We start from the raw sequence: 14,545 nt of genomic DNA, 5'->3' as shown, positions 1-14,545 counted from the left end.
GTTGTGTCAGCACAACTTTTTTCCTAACGGATTTTTGCTGGATCTGTTCTAATGGATCATTACTGGACATGTGAACACAGCCTTACTTTTAGTGCAGAGACAACTTTTATGGTGCTAGTTGTTAGCTGCATCCTCCCAGGGCCATAAATGAACTGATCGTGGATCTATGGTGTTCATTTTGTCAAGCCCCCTCATTTTTTTTTAAAGAGAATCTATCACCAGGTTTTTGCCACCTAATTTGAGCGCAGAATAATGAACAGACTGAGATGCCGATTCTAGTGATACATCACTTACTGATCTGCTTGCTGTAGTTATCATAAAATCACTGTTTTATCAGCAGGAGATTATCTCTAATGGACTAGTTAACCTGTTGCCATGTAGTCCTCCATATTCATGAGCTCTATATAACCCGGCAGCCAACACTGATTGGCAGCTCTTTTTCCCCATGCCCATTTTATACAGAAAGCTGCCAATCAGTGGTGTGGGCGGGATTATACAGAGCTCAGAATTCAGAGAACTGGTAGATCTGCAGCAGATAAAACAGTTTTCAATGAATAAACTGCAGCAGGCAGCACACTAATTGATGCATCTCTGGAATTAGGGTCTCTACCCTTATATCACACTGTTCTCAAAGGAATAAGGAATAAACTTGGTGAAAGATTGCCTTTAAAGAATTCCTCAATTATATTCCTATTACAGGGAGTCCATCTGTTGAGCCAGCAGCAAGTGCTCGCGTTTTTCTCTAGTTAGCTTTAATTGAACTAATTGAAAATGTAACTGTCATACACATGAATATGATTGTTTTATAAAGTCATACCCAACAAAATGGCCAAAAGGGATGTCAATATAGTGTTGTAAAAAAAAAGGAAATGTCATAACTATGTGTTTTACATTTCTGCAAAAAAACAGATTTATTGCACTCATTAAAGCAAAGAAATAAAAAACTAATATTTAACAAGGCAAATGACCAGAATCGCAAGTAATATCGATTATATTTTGACAATTCAGTCTTTATTTCTCACACAGTATGCACCCGCAGATTAATTATATGCACACAACAAACTATTATGTCGTCACAAAACTTTGATTCAATGTGTTGGATTCTCAACAAAAAGAATAAATGATGAAAAAAAAATTAAAGATTAGAAGTGAAGAAATATGCCTCGCAGACTTGATTCATCGCCTCCAATTTTCAACTGCTAATTACATCATTTATTCCAGCAGCAAAACGCTGATTGGCTTCAAAAGAAACATTTGTGGAGCTGTTTTCTTTGTTTTTTTCTAAATAATGATTTAAGGCTTAATTATAATGATATATAGTGAGGAAGAAATGCAATACACATATTTTTGGTAAATTCAATGTTTTGTGCATAGATACACTGCTTATTTTCTCTCTGTACAGTGAATAACAAGCATATGCATTCATCATTAGAAGTATTTTTTACAGGATTTATAGCAAGGCTTTTTAATTCCCTGGAAGGCATATATGTCTCATATGCTGATTTAGGGTTAGTAAAACGCAAAGGGGGTTTGCCCCAAGCAGATCTTTCAGATTACAGCATAAAAAAGTGATCTGATGGAGATCTCATGGATGACAACTTTAGCTCTACCATTAGTATTAGTACAGAAAACTCAATGTGAGTCTCAGTAGATCCCTTCCTACATCTCTTCTAGAGCATTATTGTCGACAAGAACATTTCAAAATTTTGCAACTATACAGTTCAATCACCTTCATTCCTGTTGTAACTGAGAGGACGTTAGATCCATCTTCTTTAGTTAGTTAATTTAGTATTGCCTATTAAGAGAAATTCAGAAGAACCGTGGTTAAGAAAATCTCCGTAAAACCTAAAATAGGCTGCTTCACACGGGTCAATAGCCTTGTATTCAGGTATTAATCAGCCTGCATATAAGACAGTAAAAGAAATTAAAATATTATTTTTTTCAAAACTATTTCTTCTTTATAATAATTTTATAGTAGCTTAAGATCCGAAATGGAGAATATAGTCATGGAGATGGTCATGGAGATTAAAAATAGGTAGACTGTAGTTGCTAGAGACTTGCCTTCCCTAATGGGATTTTTAAAGGGACTCTGTCACCTGAATTTGGAGGGAACAATCTTCAGCCATAGGGGCGGGGTTCTCGGGTGTTTGATTCACCCTTTCCTTACCCGCTGGCTGCAATATTGGATTGAAGTTCATTCTCTGTCCTCCGTAGTACATGCCTGCACAAGGAAAATAGACTTTGTACCCAGGAACAAAAAATAAATAAAAATTGTTACATAGTGTAAATGAAGGTCAAGGCTGGCCAGGTCCAACTGCATGTCCTGGTCAAAAGTGGAAATTCGAAGTTACAGGTGCATCTCACAAAATTAGAATATCATCAAACAGTTAATTTATTTCAGTTCTTCAAAACAGAAAATGAAACTCATATATTATATAGAGTCATTACAAACAGAGTGATCTATTTCAAGTGTTTATTTCTGTTAATGTTGATAGTTATGGCTTACAGCCAATGAAAACCGAAAAGTCATTTTCTCAGTAAATTAGAATACTTTATAACACGAGCTTGAAAAAATGATTTTAAAATCCGAAATGTTGGCCTACTAAAATGTATGTTCAGTAAATGCACTCAATACTTAGTAGGGGCTCCTTTTGCATCAATTACTGCATCAATGCGGCGTGGCATGGAGGCGATCAGTCTGTAGCACTGCTGAGGTGTTCTGGAAGACCAGGTTACTTTGATAGCAGCATTCCGCTCATATGCATTGTTGGGTCTGGTGTCTCTCATCTTCCTGTTGACAATACCTTTTAGATTCTCTATGGGATTAAGGTTAGATGAGTTTGCTGGCCAATCAAGCACAGTGATACTGTTGTTTTAAACCAGGTATTGGTTTTTTTGGCAGTGTGACAGGTGCCAATTCCTGCTGGAGAATTAAATTTCCAACTCCAAAAAGTTCGACGACAGAGGGAAGCATGAAGTGTGCTAAAATTTCCTGGGAGATGGCTGCACTGACTTTGGTCTTGATAAAACAAAGTGGACCTACACCAGCAGATGACATGGCTACCCATACCATCATTGATTGTGGATACTTCACCGTACACCTTGGAAATCAAGGTCCCAGAGTCTGGAGGAAGAGTGGAGAGGCACACAATCCAAGCTGCTTGAGGTCTAGTGTGAAGTTTCCACAATCAGTGATGGTTTGGGGAGCCATGTCATCTGCTCGTATAGGTACACTGTGTTTTATCAAGCCCAAAGTCAGCGCAGCCGTCTACCAGGAACTTTTAGAGCACTTCATGATTCCCTCTGCTGATAAGCTTTTTGAAGATTTCATTCTCCAGCAGGACTTGGCAACTGTCCACACTGCCAAAAGTATTAATAAAAACAACAATATCACTGTGTTTGATTTGCCAGCAAACATGCCTGACTTTAACCCCAAAGAGAATCTATGGGGTATTGTGAAGAGGAAGATGAGAGACCCCAGACCCCACAATGCAGATGAGCTGAATGCTGCTATCGAAGCAACCTGGGCTTCCATAACACTTTAGCAGTGCCACAGACTGATTGTCTCCATGCCACGCCGCATTGATGCAGTAATTGAATCCAAAGGAGCCCTGATCAAGTACTGAGTGCATTTACTTAACATACATTTTAGTAGGCCAACATTTCAGATTTTAAAATAATTTTTTCAAGCTGGTGTTATGAAGCATTCTAATTTACTGAGATAATGATTTTTGGGTTTTCATTGGCTGTAAGCCATAATCATCAACATTGGCAGAAATAAACATTTGAAATCATCACTCTATTTGTAATTACTCTATATACCGTAATATACGAGTTTCACTTTTTGTATTGAAGAACTGAAAAAAATAAATAAACTTTTTGATGATATTCTAATTTTGTGAGATGCACCTGTAACTCTGGACCTATTAAAGGGTTATTCCCATCTTTATAAATGGGTATTGTCTCATAGTGCTTGTATGTACAAGCAAATTTTGCAGTCTGCTGCTTATTAGCATTTTCAGCCATTCTTGAGATATTAACACCGTTCTGTTGATTACAGCTCATTGCCGTGAAGACCGACCAAGGTTACTACACAGGAGTACATAGGTACTGCTCACAAGTGCATTTCTTTTGAGCTTGTGAACACGGCTTTGAAGCTGGTCATTATTGCTGGAGTGCAGTTACCTCCTAATCCCAACAAGCTTCAGCTCAGTGCTTACATGTAAGACAGCAGCGGTGGTCGGTCTCTTAGACAACAATCTGTAAACAAAGGGTAAGAGTTAAAATCTCAAGAACAGCAGCACATTTTAATAAGCTGTAAATTGCAAAAGTTCTTGTGTTTACAAGCAGTATCCTCAAAAATATCCAGTCTTAAATGATAATAACCCTTCAAGTAAACCAGACATATAACACAAAAGTAAGGACCCTCCTATATGTGCTGACAATCATTTTAATTGGCAATCCACTTTATCTATTTTAACAAATGTGAAAAGAATACAAATTTGTGGCACCTACTTTGTCAAATTCCGTCTTGTTTTTGTAAATTACCTAACAAACAGCGCTCCTCTATTGACTGCCATTTGAGAACAGGAGGATTGTCATGGTTGTGTACTTGGTTCCCTTTCCTGCCTCCGCAGGGTTAATTTTGCATGGCCTCCTTTTGGTTTGGGGAGGGCTATATTTACCCGTCTCTGCCTGGGGTTCCTTCTCAGTGATACACTCATCTTTGTGGAGTGTCTGACCCCCTGGAGTGCTTGCATACTATTAGTCCATTTGCCTTCCTGTGTATGATTCGTTCTGTTTCCTCGCTCTGTGTATTGCCTTGTGACTCTGTGTTTATGGTTTGTTTCTGGTTCTGACCTTTGGCTTATTAATCGTACCTCTCTCCTGTCTGACCTGTTTGTACTGTACCGCTATCTTCGGCCTTCTGACCTCTGGCTACATCCTGACCACTCTCTGTGTTTCACCTATGGTACTGTTTCGACCTTCCTGGCTTGACTTTGGCATGTTCTGACTACTCTCAAGCATTGACGGCCACCGCCGCTACTTGGCGCATAACCCTGTCTCCGGCCACGTGCCTCAGGTCTTGTGCGCCAGCAGGTAAGCCTTCCGCAACTCTCCTCACACACTCTTGGGACACGTGCATAGACTCCTGCTTCAAGTCTGCAGCTAGGTTCCTCATATTATCACTGACCGCACAGTATTTCTTCCTTTCTGCTGTGAGGGTTCTGCTTTGCCATGAATCCGTTGCATGCACTTTCTGAGCAAGTGAGTAACCTCACTCAAACTATGCAAGAGCGGTTGTTGGAGCAGAGAACCCTGGTTCAGTCGCACCAACAAGTTCAGAGAGAGGTTGCTGACACCATGTGGGGTTCTTTTCCTTCTGGGGCTCAGGATGGCGGTGTCACAGATGTTTCCCTAGTTCCCCCAAACCAACTGTTAAGTTATCCAACACCTTTTCTGGTGATAAAAAATTATTCAGGGTGTTCAAAGAGTGGTGCAAATTTTATTTTTCACTATGCGCTCCTCTGGGAATGAAAGCCAGAGGGTGGGAATAAATAAAGCATTCCGCAGCTCTCCTCACACACTCTCGGGAAACGTGCGCAGACTCCTGCTTCAAGTCTGCAGCTAGGATCCTGATAAGGATAACCTGTAATACTTATACACTGTCACAAATTATGTCCCCAAACATTTGTTAAAAAAAAATGAAGCTAACATCTTGACTTCATGTCAAAGGGCTTAGTGAACGTCAAAGGCATTCATAATGAGGGGAACAAGATGCCAGGCAAGGAGGAGTGTAAACCAAATTGCTCATCTTTAGGGCTTGATCATACTGGCGTATATTCTCTCATGCAAGAGAATCAGGACGATCCTAATGACACTCAGGTCAATCTCTGTCAGAGTATGATCCGATTTTTTTCGCATGAGGGAATAGCAGCACAGGTGCAGAGAAGATGGAGAACTTAATTTCTCCATCTTTTACATTGAGTCCACAGACGTCAGACGATATTTGGATGACATTTGAGTGCAGTCTGACGTTTTATACGCAGAAATAGACTTGTATGGTTCTGTGTGGTCTGAAAATCTGTCTCTCGCATGCCGAATCAGCATGAGCAAATAATCACAGATCTGCACTGTCCCATAGTATAACATTGGGCCGAGTACTCTCCAATAATTCCTTGTATAGCACGCGGCCGTGTTATACGTCAGTGTGAGTGAGCCCTTAACATGCATGTGTAGATAGATAGGACTATATATAAAAATACCTCCCAGTCCCACCCTTGGATAGCACATTTGATTAGAATACATCATCCTCCCTTTCTTGTACAGATTCCATAAATGGATATATGGGAACATTTATTGATTTTGAATTGCCGCTATATTTTTCCCAAACATAGAATACTACTTTACATAAAACATTGCACTTGCTGCCTACGTACATAAAATGCTATACAAAATTCAAATAAGAGTCAAATGCACCAGAGAATCTCTTTATGTCCAAAGTGAAATGAGTAAATGTAGTTAAAATATAATATAAATAATTATCCTCTATGATAGATGCATAGAATCCCGAATATAAAAAATCTCCCATGTCTACCTGTGAATAGATGTGAGATGGGTCGCTGCTAGATCTGTAGGAACATAGAGATGATTCACTGAATGAGGATTAGCTGAGTGGGGAAGAAGCTGTCAGACCTCCATCTGTGGAGCTTTCTGTGTCTGTAGTGCTTTGGCCAGCTGTACTAATTTGAGAAACTCCAAAAAAGACTGCCACTTTCAGCAAAAGTGACGTCACTTGCTAAGGGTCTCCCGGTGAGAAAAAACAGTAGTCTGTTATCCTACACATTTCCATTCAGGAAGGAGAACACTATCTCTGAAATGTATAGGAAAATAGATTACAGAGTCCCTTTAAATTTGTAATGAAGCTGGGTACATGAATAAGCGCTGTCTCAAGGCAGGCGTGAAGAGTACTGACAGTGAGTATATTACATACTGTCAACATTCAGCAGCCTATTCACACATCTAATACATTGTCTAGACTACCACTTTGCCACAATTTGTTTGTTTCTGAATGATTAGAAACTTTTTATCCCGTGTGAATGATGAAATCTTCTATTTGTCAATTAATTTATTGATTAAAAAAATATCAGTAAATATACATGCACCATTTTACAACAGGCCTTAGTGACTAGCCAATGGCTCTCGCAAGAGTTATGATGAGGCAACAATGATCCTATTCATCCAGAGAGAATTGTCATGATTGAGAAGCCTGTTTAGTTGTACAAATTTTCATACCACTAGTAATTCATTGGTGGTTTGAGATCATGCCGCATAAAGAGACCATTACTTACTTTATCTATTGCTTTATTGATTTTGTGTGTTTGTAGCTATCTACAGCATACACCACAGCTTAATTTTAATGGCAATCCTCCTAAGTGATTCAGATGTATTTAGAAGCAATAGTTATTGATCAGCTTCTGACATACCATTTAACCTAGTATTAATGCGTGGATCTCACTGAGTGAATAGCTGATAACACTAGATTACAGCCTTAAAGGGAACCTGTCACCTGAATTTGGCGGGACTGGTTTTCGGTCATATAGGTGGAGTTTTCAGGTGTTTGATTCACCCTTTCCTTACCCGCTGGCTGCATGGTGGCTGCAATATTGGATTGAAGTTCATTCTCTGTCCTCCGTAGTACATGCCTGCGCAAGGCAAGATTGGGTAAGGAAAGGGTGAATCAAACACCTGAAAACTCCGCCCATACGATCGAAAACCGCCAAATTCAGGTGACAAGTTCCCTTTAAGTACAACAACATATTACAAGCTATAGCAAGGTGTGAGGGTGGCAACCTGGATCCTTGGGCTTCTTGGTAACGACTATTCATTTTTGTATCTGATGGCAGATTACATGTTTGCTATTACCTAATGTGAAATGCTCCTGACTGGGCACCATTACTATATATGATGTCCTAATATACTGGCATCAGACTTGTGTACCATACTTTATTATGCATCTGCTTACAACAGGTAGTAAAGATGAGCAAAATAATCTTTGTTAACAAGTTCAGACCGAGATGTTCATCACTCAACCACATCATGATGTGGCAGAGCTAAGGAAAGGGCAGAGGTGCCCAGGAGATGTTCGTCAGAGGTCAGAATTTTGCATTACAAATGTTTTTGCTTGTCTCTCGCAACTAGCCCTGCACGCTCTCTTACTCTGGAGTTTTATTATGCATGAGATCGCTACTCTACGCTCCTCTGAGCACTACAGGAATTTATATAGAAGGGATCTCTTTTATTTTTGTTTCAGGTTCAAATTCCTATTCCTTAGGTATGCTACTATACGCTTTATTAAAGTATTAAAATATGTCACTAGTAGGCTATCTTTACAGTAGCAACAACTCTACTTAAAGCCAGGTGCAAACCATCGTATTTTTCATCCGAGTGCGATCTGACAAAAACATTGGATCATACTCAGACCATTGTAATTTTATGGGGCCGCGCACATGCTCAATGTTTTTCCTCAGAAAAAATTGCAGCATTTCCCAGTTTGATCCAATTATCAAATTGCACTTGCCCATGCAAATCAATGAAACCGTTCAAATCATCATTCTATAAATGGATAACATCTGAATGCAGTTCAATCTCCACACACTGACACTGACACAGTATGCTCCAATTCTCTCATCCTAGAGAATCAGTTGACACTATGCTAACACTATGATTAGAGTGTTATTTGCAAAATTGGCCTGATTCTATCGGATGAGAGAATCTACGTTCATTTGCCCCGAGCCTAAGGCAGGGGACATACAAGTGTTTGAAAAATTTTCAAATTTTCAACCAGAAAACTCAGATATTTTCATCCTTATTGTCATCCGTGTGTCCGTATTTTAAGTCAGTGTGACATTTATTTATACATCAACATTTTAAAATGTACATGAGCAAGTACAGCTTTGTAGGTTAATAAAGGCAATGTATCTGTAAAAATCGGATGTGATACAGATGTTCCGTATGGGATCCTATTTTTTGAGCATGAATAGATTTGAATAGGTGAATCTCATCCAAGACTCAAAAAAGAATAGTGCAGGCTGAGATTTTTTTCATATGGATATTTGGTCCTTGCAAAAAAAAAAACCTGTCATCTGAACAGTCCTCTTGATATCGGTCAGTGTGCTGTCTTGTTTAGAACAATATAGTCTTCGCCAGAAGACTCGCTACACTCATCAGGATGGCATTAAACTAGAAGAAGAGGGGTGGGGAAGAAAAACATTAGACACGAACATGAAGCCAGAAAATATACTGATGAAGGATATGAGATGCGGCAAAGAAGACCCAAGACAACATGCTCGGAAGGAAGGTAAGAAAATTTCTAAAACACTCCACAGGGAGGAGATTGGAACAAAACAAAATCCTCTAAACTGCATGCCAGAAAGCCTGACAAACAAGATGGAAGAACTAGAAGCAGAAATATCTACAGGTAATTATGACATAGTGGGAATAACCGAGACATGGTTAGATGAAAGCTATGACTGGGCAGTTAACTTATAGGGTTACAGTCTGTTTGGAAAGAATCGTAAAAATCGGAGGGGAGGAGGGGTTTGTCTTTATGTACCTTCTTGTCTAAAGTCCACTTTAAGGGAAGATATTTGTGAAGGGAATGAGGATTTCGAGTCCATATGGGTTGAAATACATGGAAGGAAAAATAGTAACAAAATTCTAATTAGGGTCTGTTACAAATCCCCAAATATAATAGAAATCATGGAAAGTCTACTACTAAGGCCGGGGTCACACTAGACCGTAATATGGCCGAGTGCAATGCGATAAAAAATTGCATTGCACTCGGACCAATGTTACAATATAGGGCCGCTCCCACCAGCCGACTTTTTGTCGGCCGTTTTCCTCAGTCCGAGACAATCGCAGCATGCTGCGATTGTCTCGGACCGAGGAAAACTCTCGGCTCACTCCCACCCATATAAGCCTATGGGTGCGAGTGAGACAGCACACACCACTCGGATATCATCCGAGTGATGTGCGCTATAAGCGGACCCCAGCAATGGAGGAGATGGAGAAATTCATTTCTCCGCCTCCTCCGCAGCTGTGCTCCGATTTTCCCTGTGCGAGAGAATCGGAGCACAGACGCATGACACTCTGCTCCTGCTCTGCTGCGAGCAGGAGCCGAGTGTCATTAGCATCGGATGCAATACGCTAGTGTGATCCCGGCCTTAGGCAGATAGATGAAGTTGCAACCCATAAGGAGGTCCTTGTTATGGGGGACTTTAACTACCTGGATATTAACTGGGAAACAGAGACCTATGAAGCTAATAGAGGTCCTTGAGACCTCTATGGTTACTGATGCTGGTTTGCTGTGAGCGCCACCCTATGGTCGGCACTCATAGCAAGCCTGTAATTCAGCTGCATAGAAGCGACCTGATGATCGCTCCTATGTAGCTGGGCCGATCCAGTTGTGCCAGCTTCTAGCCTCCCATAGAGGCTATTGAAGCATGGCAAAAGTAACATTTTTTTTTTAAAAATATGAAATAAATAAAAAAAATATAAGTTTAAATCACCCCCTTTCGCCCCATTCAAAATAAAACAAAAATAAAATCAAATATACACATATTTGGTATCGCCGCATTCAGAATCACCCGATCTATCAATAAAAAAAGGATTAACCTGATCGCTAAACGGCGTAGGGAGAAAAAAAATTTGAAAAGCCAAAATTAATTTTTTTTGGTCGCTGCGACATTGCATTAAAATGCAATAACGGGCGATCAAAAGAATGTATCTGCACCGAAATGGTATCACTAAAAATGTCAGCTCAGCATGCAAAAATAAGCCCTCACTCGACCCCAGATCATGAGAAATGGAGACGCTACGGGTATTGGAAAATGGCGCAATTTGGTTTCTTTAGCAAAGTTTGGATTTTTTTTTCACCACTTACATAGAAAATAACCTAGACATGTTTGGTGTCTATCAACTCATACTGACCTGGAGAATCATAATGGCAGGTCAGTTGTAGCATTTAGTGAACCTAGCAAAAAAGCCAAAGTGCATGGGATTGCACTTTTTTTTTACAATTTTACCGCACTTGGAATTTTTTTCCCATTTTCTAGTACACGTCATGGTAAAACCAATGATGTAGTTCAAAAGTACAACTCATCCCGCAAAAAATAAGCCCTCACATGGCCATATTGACAGAAAAATAAAAAAGTTATGGCTCTGGGAATGAGGGGAGTGAAAAACGAACACGGAAAAATGGAAAATCACAAGGTCATGAAGGGGTTAAATACTTAACGGGAAACCACTGGGTAAATCTGACATGGAGAAAGACTTGGGGATCCTAGTTAATGATAAACGTACCTGGAGCAGCCAGTGCCAGGCAGCAGCTGCCAAGGCAAACAGGATCATGGGGTGCATTAAAAGAGGTCTGGTTACACATGATGAGAGCATTATACTGCCTCTATACAAATCCCTGGTTAGACCACACATGGAGTACTGTGTACAGTTTGGGGAACTGGTGCTCAGGAAGGATATAATGGTACTAGAGCAAGTACAAAGGAGGGCAACAAAAATAATAAAGGGGATGGGGGGACTACAATACCCAGAGAGATTAGCAAAATTAGGATTATTTAGTCTAGAACCTGGATGACTGAGGGGCGATCTAATAACCATGTATAAGTATATCAGGGACAATACAAATATCTCTCCGAGGATCTGTTTATACCAAGGAAGGTGACGGTCAGAAGGGGGAATTTTCTGCGTCTGGAGAAGAGAAGGTTTTCCCACCAACATAAAAGAAGATTCTTTACTGTTAGAGCAGTGAGAATCTGGAATTCCTTGCCTGAGGAGGTGGTGATGGCAAACTCAGTCGAGGGGTTCAAGAGAGGCCTGGATGTCTCCCTGGAGCGTAACAATATTGTATCTTACAGTTATTAGGTTCTTTAGAAGGACGTAGATCTGGGGATTTATTCTGATGGAATATAGACTAAACTGGATGGACAAATGTCTTTTTTGGGCCTAGCTAACTATGTTACTATGTATAACACCCGTCCGTGTAATACGTTCATCTGATCAAGCCTTAAATATTAATTAGAAAATATGAAGCGCTGCGGAATATGTTGGCACTATATAAATAAAAATTATTATTATTATTATTATTATTAAAGATATATTCACTATTGTGATGAAAGCTCCATGGAGGCTGTTATCACAAATCCTATCACACTGTTACAGGTAGGAGTACAGCTTCAAGCAGAGCTAATCTTGTTACCAAAACATTGGATTTCCAACAGAACTCCAACGCACGCCATTGTAGGTCCATGCTGTCTGTTGATGCAGTTAGTATCCATTGCTCAATCCCACAATAAATGTTGGACTACCTCAAATTAGACCACAATGATTGTCTAGATGAAATTTATATACAACCATTTCTGACGTGGTCTTTTGTTGAAAGTCGTCAAAGTTTCTGAAAGGGAATCCTAAAGAGAATACACTGATAGTATGATTTCAACCTTGTATCGTTGACTCTGAAAGGCTATGGTATTTCTGAAAAAAACATACTTTAAAAACTGCTGGGGACCTAGCTGGTGACCAGTAAGAAAGGCAAATTTCCTGTGGCTTCTCCCCGTCCACAGTCAATGACTCACAGGTCTCTACACATGTAAAGAGTACTGTAACTCAAGAAAAGCTGATGGTGAGAAGCCGTTGAGACTTGCCTTTCCTACCAGTTTCACATGCGGCTCAAATCCCAGCGGCTTTTTAAGTTTTTTTTTCTCCTAAATGCTGCAGTATTTCAGGATCAAACATACCAGGCTGAGATCATACAGCCAGTGTCTGATACATGCAACCCGTGGATCGTGCAGCATGTATGAGCTGTCATGTTCCCTTTAAGTGCAGTAAAAAAAATTCCTACTGAAAATCTAAAGATGTAATGGAACATAGAAACATAAGAGGACAGGATTTGAGATTCTTGTATAAATCCCAGTTCTCTAAGCCCTTGAATAGCATTAAGGAAAATATCCACCAGACCTATTGCTATAGATATTGCAGACTATAAAAATTTTATTGTCAACTGTCATGAATTTACTATGATAAAAATTATGTTGATTTCTGCTATTGGCAGTATAGAACTGTTCAGGTAGTTAAACACTGCATTCGTCTAAAAAGGTGACATTTACATAAACAACCACACTGTAGAGTTGCTATGCAATGAAAAGGAGATATCCCTCTAAACGGTACCATATTTTTCTTTTATATGGCTGCATTTTATTGAAGATATATTTAGATGATGACATATCCTGATCTATTCAGCCATATGAAGGGCCTATATTAATTTACACTGCACACTTAAAACGTACTTCCCTCCTCCCAGATCTATCTTCCAATTTATCTCAGCTCTTGCATCTTGACAGTACAATGACTCGTCTTGCTTTGCAGCACAGTATGCTGGATTTTAACAAGAACAGTATCGTGAAGGCATCTAATGTTCTCTCCAAATTCATAAAGGGTTTCTCAAAGATCTACAGTTTCCTTCAGCAATCATAAAGAGAATTTCCTTATCTTTCTATTAAAATTGATATGAGTGAATAAGATGTTTCTGGAATTAGGCATCAGAGTTTTATACGTGGATCCTGCTAATCTGATGTCTGGTCAGTGGTGCCCACATTTCTTCCATCTCATGTCAGTTAAGGAGAAGGGTTAGTGAAAACAGTGCTCTCATAATATAATAAAAAAATTGTTCAAAATGAGCAAAACATGATAAAAAAACCTACATAAATTTGGTATTGCTGTAATTATACTGAACCAAAGAATAAAGTTTAAACAACTTAGGTGCAGGTTAATCCTCTGTTCGTGCAAATAGATAAGTGGCTGCTTGACCCAATGGAGCACACAACTTTGCTGCTGAATTTTGGGAGACACGAAAAATGTTACAAATACTTCTTATTTTGTTTTTCTCATATTCATGATTCACACAGTAGTGAGTTATAATAAGGGGCAGCAACGATCCAGTTATGGTATCCTTCATCAGGCTTTAGACTGTAGAACAGGGGAAACCACTTGGTTATATGGAGAAGTATGGGATCAAGGGTAGTCTTACCCAAAAGCAAAACCAGTGGTCTCCAGAATCCTGTGTGGAGAACTACACAATCTAAGATGCACACTATGACTACTGAACGGTAATGAACGCGTGGCATATAAACTCATGTCAGCAGGTAAGCAACATGTATTCTATACTGAAGAAAGCTACAAATACGCCCATGTTAAGTTTAATTTGCATCACACTATTGTATAAGGGATTTATAAAATGGGATCCCAATAAATGTTTACTTTTGAGAATATGCCAAATAGAATATAACACAATAAAAAAAATTGTATGTATTAAGAAAGTTTGTGAAAAGGGCTTTCAGTTTTACTCTTTGTCTCCATCAGTGGTGAGTCTCCTATGGTGCTCCAAGTGTTTGTTACACATGGCTGACAAGTGACCACAAAGGTTGCATACTATAATGCTGGTATCATGGCTCTCATTGCTGAATCGTTATTG

General features: G+C 39.5%; 1 protein-coding gene across 3 annotated transcripts in view; it reads right to left on the bottom strand.

Annotated features, from left to right (window-relative positions):
• Positions 1 to 14,545, bottom strand: part of RGS17 (regulator of G protein signaling 17) — a 189,753-nt gene that overhangs the window by 79,829 nt on the left and 95,379 nt on the right. The window contains exon 2 of one of the 3 annotated variants that reach the window (XM_069769193.1): positions 1,730 to 1,795. The exons of the other annotated variants lie outside the window; for them this stretch is intronic. The gene's annotated coding sequence lies outside the window, so the exon portion shown is untranslated. The remainder of the gene's footprint in view (positions 1 to 1,729; positions 1,796 to 14,545) is intronic. 3 annotated transcript variants of the gene reach the window in all.

Source organism: Ranitomeya imitator, chromosome 5 (assembly GCF_032444005.1).
Source record: "Ranitomeya imitator isolate aRanImi1 chromosome 5, aRanImi1.pri, whole genome shotgun sequence".
In the NCBI taxonomy this organism is placed as follows: Eukaryota; Metazoa; Chordata; class Amphibia; order Anura; family Dendrobatidae; genus Ranitomeya; species Ranitomeya imitator.
Note: the sequence above shows the minus strand (reverse complement) of the source record. Positions and strands in the feature narration are given on the sequence as shown.